The following is a 10,009-nucleotide window of genomic DNA, read 5'->3' on the forward strand; positions in this document are numbered from 1 at the left end:
GTGGAGAACCTGGAGAGGGTCCAGAGGAGGCCACTCATATGGTTGAGGGCCTCCGTGGCCAGCCCTATGAGGAGAGGCTGAGGGACCTGAATCTCTTCAGTCTCCACAAGAGGAGACTGAGGGGGAATCTTGTGGCTGCCTCCAACCTTATCAGGGGCCACCAGCAGGGACTCGGGGAAAATCTGTTCACCAGGGCCCCCCTTGGAGTCACCAGGAACAATGGCCACAAGCTGAGGGAGGATAGGTTTAGGTTAGATATTAGGAAGAACTACTTCACTGTAAGGGTGGCCAGAGCCTGGAATAGGCTTCCCAGAGAGGTGGTGCTCCCACCTTCCCTGGAAATCTTCAAGAGGAGACTGGATAGGCACCTGGCTGGGGTCTTATGAGCCCTCCCACCCCCAGTGCTCCTTCCTGCCCATGGCAGGGGGTCGGACTAGATGATCTGTCTAGGTCCCTTCCGACTCAGTGATTCTATGAAACAAAGTCTGTTTTAAAATGCTGATATTGCAAACTTTGGATATAAATTGCCCAAGACAGGTGTGTCTTCTCTTCAGCAATTTACACATTTGTGGCATTGGCGTTCAGATTTCTGGCTTCAACTTTATTGATGCATTTCATTGTGAGAACTGGTGGCACTGCCTTTCAGGAAATCTGTGTTCAGTTTGAAAACTACTGAAACTGGAATGACTTCTTCTGGAACAGAAGCTGTTGTGTTATAGGTAAAACATACCCCTGCTTCCCCCCTTTAGCCTTGCTGGCTAGAATTTAGGAGGCTTTTGCTGCCTGCTTAGTACTTCACCTCCTTGCCCTCACCATACTTATGGTGCCATCTTTCCTGGAGAGGTCAGCACTTGATGCCTCTGTATCTCCTCCCTCTACCTCCTGCCAGGGGGTTTCTAAAAACTCCCATCCTGCAAGGCAAGCATGTTTATTTTGGATGTGGATACAGGGTCAGAGAAATCAATAGGGAGAGGACTGCTTGCTCCTTTAACTGCAAAGAGCCAAGTGTCAACACTGTGGCAGAAAGGGATCTTGGAGTCATTGTTGACTCCAGGACGAACATGAGCCGCCAATGCAAGGAAGCAATCAGTAAGGCTAGTCGCACCTTGTGCATCTACAGATGTATCACAAGCAGGTCCAGGGTGGTGATCCTTCCCCTCTCTGCGGCGCTGGTCAGGCCACAGTTGGAGTACCGCGTCCAGTTCTGGGTGCTGCGCTTCAAGAGCGATGTGGCCAGCATGGAGAGGGTCCAGAGGAGGGCCACTACGCATGGTCAGGGGAGCAGTGGGGCAGGCCCTACGAAGAGAGACTAAAGGGCCTGAATCTGTTCAGCCTCCACAAGAGAAGGCTGAGGGGGGATCTGGTGGCTGTTTACAAACTCACTAGGGGGACCAGTGGGAATTGGGTGAGACTCTGTTCCCCCGGGCACCACCGAGGGTTACTAGGAATAATGGCCACAAATTGTTAGACAGAAGGTTCAGGCTGGACATCAGGAGACATTACTTTACAGTTAGGGCTGCCAGGCTCTGGAATGGACTCCCAAGGGAGATGGCACTCTCCTACCTTGGGGGTCTTCAGTAGGACGCTGGACAGATATTTGGCTGGGGTGATATGACACCGGCAACCCATTCCTGCCTGGGGTAGGGGGTCGGACTTGATGATCTGTTTAGGTCCCTTCCAGCCCTAAGCGCTATGATACTATGAAGCCCAGAATGATGCTTCATAGAATAAAGCTGCTCCAACTAAATGCTCTGCAGAACTAACTTGTCAATTTTTCTTCTCTGAGTTAGCTGTGTCTTGTGGCCTCAGTAAGGATACTGATATATTGGAAAAAATCTAGTGGAGTAGCAAAAATGATCAGGGGCCTGGGTGACAAGACTTATGAGGAAAGGCTGAAAGAACTAGGGATATTTAACCTGGAGAAAAGAATAGAGGACATTTGATAATAGTCTTCAAATACTTTAAGGGTGATTATGGAGGCTGGAGAGAGGCTTTTTTTCTGGCTGTAGCAGACCGGGCCAGGAGCAATGAACTCAATATGCATCGGGGGAAATTTAGGTTGGAGATTAGGAGGAACTTTCTGACTGAGGGTGGTCAGGCAGGGGAGCAGGCTACTACCCATTGTCCAGGGATAGAGTGGAATCTGTATCCCCCAGACATTTTCAAGAGCAGATTGGGCAGATGTCTGGCTTGGCTGAGTTGGTTTAGTCAGGGATGTTCCTGTCTTGAGCAGGGGGCTGGACTGGACTGTATGAGGTCCCTTGCAGCCCTGCTTGACTATGATCCTAAGGCATATGAAACTTCAAATGCAGCACATCATCCTCTTCATTTTATTGATGTCAGTATGTTGAATCCAGTGCTATCTGTCTAGAATATCAAGTGTGGTTTGAGCAAGGTCAGAGCTGGGTGGATGCAGTAATTAACCAAGAGAGTACCTTATGCCATTATAATAAAATGGTGTGGGTGCGTTTGGATTTGCTATAGCTAGATTATAGCACTTAGAGCAAACCAGTGTGATGAAATATAGCCTTGGAGACAGAGCATTGACTGAAGCTGCAAGATGCCAGTAATGCTTCTTTAGCTTTAGGGCAGAAATACTTCGTGGTTATGACAGATGAAAGTCTTGCAGCCAGTCAGATTGTCAGTCAACAGCTGGGTTTGTTTGTTTGTTTTCCCTTCTTCACTGATGCATTTGAATGTTCGTTCAGTTAAAGATTAATTCTTCCATGAAACCTTGAGACCTAATATGCCTATGGGTCGTCCAATGTCTGGGCTACTACAGGACTGAAGCAGACCCTTTCTTGTCTCTCAACTGGGTTGGATAATAGTTTAGGAGACCTGGTTGCTCATTCTAATGATTCAACGATGGTCAAACCCACTCATGTTGCTCAGTCCAAGTGGGAAGAAAGCCTTTGACACCTATTTACCTAGGCTCTGTGCTGGGCTCGGTCGCTTGCTTCAGTTAGATGGCCCAAAACTTTGTTGATGAAAGACACTGGACTGAGCATTATTGTTATGAACAAGTCTTGGTTTTATCACAATCAATTTTGCATCCATGTGCTGGTTTTGCTGCTTTCTAATTGTAAGTCCTCTATTACTAGAAGGGGCTGAGGAAAATATTTGGAACTGGATCCATATGAAGTTTATAAGTGGCAATGTGAGCCATCTTAGCTAGAAATCTACCAGGATATGACTTGCAGATTGTGTTTAGGTTCAGTCATTATGAAGTAAACAAGCAAACAATCAAACAAAAAACCTCCCCTTTTTGGATTTGACATGGAATTGGGACCCTGGGAGACTTGGTACCAGGCTGAGGCTCTGATACAGGTTAGAATATCTTAGGATTTATTCTGCATTTTTACCAGTCTTTTTTGCTATTTGAAATTCTCATTCAGAAGCAGTTTTTGCCTCTTTAACATCAAGTTTACTACTAGCATTTGAGACAGCAACAGCAGCAAAAGCCTAATGCTGATTTTATTGAACCGCTGAAATATAGGGGCATCTCCTGTGGGAATTACCAGAGCTCCTTTGAAGCCATGGCAGCTTTACCCTTGATGAAGATGTACCAACAGGTATATCTGAAGGACTGAAGGGCTCCAGTAATTTTAACTGGGTTTCAAAATAAAGCAATAGTAACTTGGCCTTCAGCTGGAAGCGAAATTTCAGCTTATCAAGTGAGTTGGTGTTCATAGAGCCAATGCAGCATCCTGTACTGAAGGAAACGATCCAATTTGCTACATCAGGTTTGACAGGCCCAGAAATTAATTCTTTGTCTTTCCACCTAAGTTGCAGTATACTTGCAGAACAGCAAGCATTCGATCAATAAGCAATGACTGGAGTGGCCTTAGAACTCTTCCAAGCTGGATGGGTATAATCTTGACCCAAGTGTCCTATTGATGTGTTGTTTTTCCTCCTTTCTTTATTACACCTGCTACCATGCCTTGAAATGGAAGCTTTCTGGGGCAGGATCTGCTTATCTGTGTCTTTGTGCACCACTGGAATTAAAATAATTTTAAATGTGGTCTGCTAGTATCACTTGGAATAAAAATAGAGGCAAAAATTGATAGGGCAGTGGATTGAATTGTTCCATGTTGTATAAAGCAGGAAGTTCCAATGAATCCTGAGTTGAAAATATAATGGAAAGTGATTTTAGAAGTAAATATATAAAGAGTATTACAAAGTACAGGGTGCATGTCTATGAATATTTCAAAAGCCTTACAAGAGCTAATGCTGTCCTTGTTCTGAACTTAAGTCATTGGAGTTTGCCAATTCTTCTTATTAATTGCATTTGAGTGTTATAGGATGTTAGAAAGCATCTTGGAGATTCAGAATTCCCTGGGGTTAGATATTTCAGAGGAAATTATTTGATCTAAAACAGCTGCCTGAAATGCAATGTAAATGGGAAGTGAGAGCTTCCTGATAACTAAATAGAACTGAAAAAGCAAAGACAGCATCTCTGATTTAATACAAAGAAAATAGGTTCATAGATTTCATAGACATTAGGGCTGGAAGGGACCTCAGAAGATCATCGAGTCCAACCCCCCGCCCGAAGGTTAGGAAGTCAGCTGGGGTCATAGGATCCCAGCAAGATAAGCATCCAATTTGCTCTTGAAGGTGTTCAGTGTAGGTGCTTGAACCACCTCCGATGGCAGGCTGTTCCAGACCTTAGGGGCTCGGACAGTAAAGAAATTTTTCCTTATGTTCAGCCTGAAACGGTTTTGCAGGAATTTATAACCGTTCAACCTCGTCATCCCATGGGCACTCTGGTGAACAAACGTTCCCCCAGATACTGGTGGTCACCCCGATAAACTTATAGGTGGCCATCAGATCACCCCGAGCCTGCGCTTTTCCAGGCTAAAGAGCCCCATGGCTCTCAGCCTGTCGTCGTAAGGTCTGTTTTCCTGACCTCGGATCATGCACGTGGCTCTTCTCTGGACTCTCTCAAGCTTCTCCACATCCACAGGTAGCAGAGATGGTAACATCTCCAGCAGTTTGAATTTGATTGGCCTAAAAGGAGTTTAGTTAAAACAATGTTTTTAGCTTGCCAATTCAACAGTGAACCCACATATCCATGCACCCCTCCTGGCCTTTAAGTTAGTGTGGAATATCAGTTGTTTTATTTTTGTAAGGAACTGGCTAAAGTGTGTCAAACACTGCCCTCTCCTGCCTGAAATCAGAAGTGCTTAATTATGGGTTTACATGCTAGAGAGAGACAGTTAGTTATCAACGCTAGTCTCAAGTTAGGAAGAAGGCAGGGTAGATTTGTACCTTATAGGCTAACTATATGAGAGATATAGCATGAGCTTTTGTGAGCCTGGCCTCACAGCATCAGATACTGTAAACTCAGGGTTGTGAAAGCTTATACTATTACATCTCTGATTTAGTCTATAAAGCGCAAATAGATCCTGACTCTTAAATGCTAGGTCTTTGTTGCAGCTTCTTGGATGCTGTGACGTTGCAAGTGGGTGATGTGCAGAGCAGTGGCAGCAACAAAACCTGAGGCGTCTGGATATATTTATTTACATTTCTGTCTTAAAGATGGCAATGATAATTAAGCTTCACACCACTGCTATGAGAAGGGGCGGGGGGCATGCATTCACAAACGAACCTGCAGAGCCTCTGATGTTAAGAGACTTACAGAAAGTGATTCACTGAGTGCGTCTACACATGCCCCTATGGCACTATTGTTACTGCACCGTCATTTAGTACTTCCTAAAGAAGTACCAAGTGACGGCTCAGTAACAGCCATTACTGCACTGTGCTGGTGGCACACGGTTATTTTTAGCCGCTATGTTGCTGTAGCAACGCATTATAGCGAGGGAGCACATCACTACAGCAACATAGCTGCAGCATCACAGTTTGTGCCCGCCGACGCTACGTCACTGTAGTGCATTGCTACAGGACATAGCGTCTCATGTAGATGCGCTCACTGAGACCAGGAGGGCCAGGAACAGAACCCGGGAGTGCAGTAACTTGCATCAGTCTCTAAATTGCATTGCTGATGTGGGCCTTTTTTGTACAAGAAAACACACAGGCTCAACGCAACTTATTTTAAGAAATTAGACTATGGTGAAGCAACTTAAGAATTTAAGCCTGTTTTAGTTTTTGCTTATACTGTCGTGTTTTAGCTTGCATATCACTGTCCTCCACTGCCTAAAATTTACTATGTTCACAGATGTTAATGGCATTTTGGGGAGGGGGGAAAGAATCAAAGAATGATGCCAAACAGTGAATCCAGCCTACATGTTAAATGGACTTCAGTTGTGGAAATTCTGATTTTGATTCAAATCCTGGATTCATGCAGCCTAACTCTTACATTCACATATGCCAGTATGTATAGAATTTGTGACTACCATCCCCAAGAATAGAGTGAATTGGATATTAAAATAATTCAGATGATCAGTCATGTCAATAAGGGGGAGAGATTGTTCTGGGGGCTATATAGGCTGTTCTTAACACTTTTCACTGACTCTTACTTACAGTTGTGGTGTTAGTGATGGGATGATTGCACTATGCACTTTATTGGATGTGGGGAGAAAGGAAAGCTTTACTTTCATCGGAACTTGGATAACTGGAAAAGCCTTGTAAGTTAGAGACAGTCTTTTGCATTCAAATCTCCTGGTAACTAAAAGCAACATCTTCCATTGTATTTGGCTTCCTTGTGCTAAAGTGTGTGTAGTCAAGGTGCAAAAATGGCTGAACTTGTCTAGAGAAGATGATTCTTATTGTTCGGCAATCACTTATCTGGCTGATCTGTACCACTGTTCTTAAGTGTGTGTGTTTTTACCAGCACCCTTACTTTTACCAAAGGAAAGTATTTCAGGTCCTTCCTACCTTTGTACCAGAGGCGCAGTATCCATGTTTAGGGGCTTCTAATGAAATGCTAGACTACTAAAGCATTTGAAGAAATAAATGGTCATCCTGTCACTCTGCAAGTATAAGGAATAAGCTGGGGCCCAGGCTAATGCAGGGTGGTGGTCGGTGGAAGCTTGCAGCTTTAGAGCAGCTCCATTTAGGCCTCCTTCCCTCCCAACTTACCTTTTCAGCCTCCTGGGGAACATCTGTCCCCATCAACTCCATTTCCCCCCTGAATCTTTCAAGACTTTGTTCCCCCCTCAGTCTGGCCTACCTAGCCCAGCCCAGCCCAGCCCACCTTATTGGTCTCTCCTGGCATCTTTCCTCCTCATTTCATTGCCAGCAAGATACTGGGACAGGAAGATAAGTAGGACCCAGCAGCTCTACACAGGATAAGGAAGGCTGTTAAAGAGTGAAGAGGAAAGGCAGGGCCCTGAGGTCATCCAAGGCCTCTGCTGTGGTGTTGGGGGAGGTGAGAGAGATCCCAAGTGCACTTTTATGCTTAATACTGGAAGTAAGAAGATGGAGAACAGTTCTTCAGGCCCTGTCCAGCCACTGCCACAGGCTGAAAGCAGCTGCTCTAGAAGTGACAAGTGCTGCCTCAGCATGAGTCCCAAGTGTAGCAAGGACTCCCATACCCCTGCTGACCCTTGGCTGGTTTCACTTTGTTGGGACTCTTGCAGCTAAGTATAAGTTGAAGTAGCCTTCAAGCTGCTTTCCACAGTGCAAGGCAAAGGACCATAAAGGGTGTGTCTACATGTTCATTAATGTGCTGTAGTTACTGTGCATTAAGTTTAGTACTTGTACAACCAAGTACTAATTTAACGTGCAGTAGCACAGGCACATGCCTTTTTAATGCCCCTACTGTGCAGTAGCCTAATAGTACTGAGCAGTGGCGTATTAACACTGTTTCTGCTGTGACACACTACTGCACAGTACTATTAGGCTACTGTGCATTTAACATCTTGTGTAGATGTGCCCAAAGAGCAGTAATAGGCCCAGGCCAGTTCAGGGAAAGGCTCCAGACCCAGTGTACAGGACTTTCTGGCTTACAACCTGTATATTTTTACATCTGTCCCTTGCTGCTGAAATGACCTTGGGCCCATGAAAGTTCACACTGTACATGTCTGATTAAGTCAGTCTATACAGCGCAACTCTATCCTGCCTTCTGCCTGACTTCAGATTAACTCCACCAACTACCTCTTTCTGAATCCTTCAGACATACTGGACCTGTGTGCTTTCTTCAGTGTGTGGGGGTCCCTCCTGGGAGATGCATCTCTGTACAGCAGAAGCGGAGCTCCCTGTGGGTGCATTTGAGTGCACAGCACATTTTACCAAAACCGTCCTCTGGGCATGGAGAAGTATCAGCTGGAGAAGGCCAAGTACTGCAGCAGTGCATAAGGAAGCAGAGTCTCTAATGGAAACTGCAACCTGAAGCAGGAGCTTCATGCTGTTATACATACATGGTGCATTCACTAGTGATGTTATTAGCTGTTCCCTCTCCATTCCCCTATGGATCAGCAATCACTGCCCTCCAGGACCACTGTGCTTCCTCTCTCCCCTGCTCCCCACAGGTACTGGCAGGGGGCAAAGGTCTCTCCATCCTTCAGGGAACTCTTATTTGTGAGCACTGATAGCAGCCCTGCTCCTGCAAGAAGCATCTGAGCCCAGTGTGAATACTGAAGCCGTTGTGTCCATCTGTCTTGCTCCCTGTCAGCAGTGAGTCCGCCCATGTCTTCAGACAGTTTCACTGGTTGGCACCCACAGGCTCCCTCAACTCCTCCTTCAGTGGGGAGTGGGCACTGGCCAGTGTGCTCTGTTTGGCATCCACTTCCAATGCCCTAGTTATTAATGACTTTACTCCTGTTCCTGTTTTCGCTCTTGTTGTCCCAAGAACTTAGTTGATGTGTGCCCAGTGGCCTCCTTCTCAAGGGAGACTTGTAGTGTCTTGTGATGGGCCCAGTCCCACAATCCTTTTTTGGCACATCAAATAGGCCTGTCAGCAGCCAGCGTGGTTCAGCACGTCACGGCGAGCTGTGCTGCTGTACTTCCCCTGCTGCCTACAGGCACACTCCCCGCAGCTGTGGTGCATGAAAACAGCTCCTGCAGCACGGCTCTGACCCCACATTCAGGTTGTTTTGCCCCTCTGTAGCTGGAGCACATCCCCCCACAGAGCGCTTTGCCACTGCCTCTGTCCAGCCCCTGCCTGCAGGAGTCGCTGCTGCCCCTCGGGTATCCTCTGCCAGCAGCCACCAGCCAAACGTGAAGGATGCCCAGTGTGCCCAGGTCCTTAAATATGAAATTATCATATTGGAAGCTCAAAATGATAGCATTTGCTAGAAAACTGTTGCACACTGAAAAACTATGCAAACAAGTCTTCTTCTTTACCTTGTATTGCTCACCGTAAGTCACGAGTGAGCGAGAACTGGGTCCAAGTTGAAGCCTTTCTTTAGTTCGCAGCAAGCGGTCATGAGAAAGCGCTGACAGCAAAGCCAGGAGTTAGATAAGGCTCCCTGAGAGTGACTTGGGTTTTGCATACACTGCATCAATTAGCAGCCCCAAAAACTATCCACACTTTGAATACTTCTACTATTATTGATCATCAGGGATCCTGGTTAAAAAAACAAAACAAAACCAATTTTCCAATTTAAAAAATGTAACCCAAAATCCACATTTTTCCGTGATTAAAATGAAATGCCTATCTATCTATCTAGGTGTTTCATTTTATATAAAGTAAAAAAAGGAAAAAGAGAGAGTAAAAAAGGAAACGGAAAAGAGTAAAAGAAGATAAAGGAAAAAGTAAAAAAAAGGAAAATAAAAAAATAAGGAAAAAAGAGGGTTTTTTTGTTTGTTTGTTTTTTAAAGTAGCGTTTCATTTTAATCACGGGAAAATTTGGATTTGGGGTTCGTTTTTTAATGCGAAAATTGGGGATCCTTTGCATCAGAAAACCAGGCTCCCTGTTGCTCGCGCAAGGGTTGCAATGATCGCGCACCTGACAAACCCGTGGACGCCACTCTCTGGCCCGCCCGCACGGCTTATTCCCCCTCCCCACGCTCCGTGCAACATAAAGACGCCCCTCCCGGGGCCAGCCGGCTAGCCCCGCGGCTATCTGCGCCCGCCCGCGGCGCCTCCCGTCTCGTCCCGTCTGGCCGC

This window comes from Gavialis gangeticus, unplaced genomic scaffold (genome assembly GCF_001723915.1).
Source record: "Gavialis gangeticus isolate Ggan-Ray unplaced genomic scaffold, GavGan_comp1, whole genome shotgun sequence".
NCBI classification, from domain to species: Eukaryota; Metazoa; Chordata; order Crocodylia; family Gavialidae; genus Gavialis; species Gavialis gangeticus.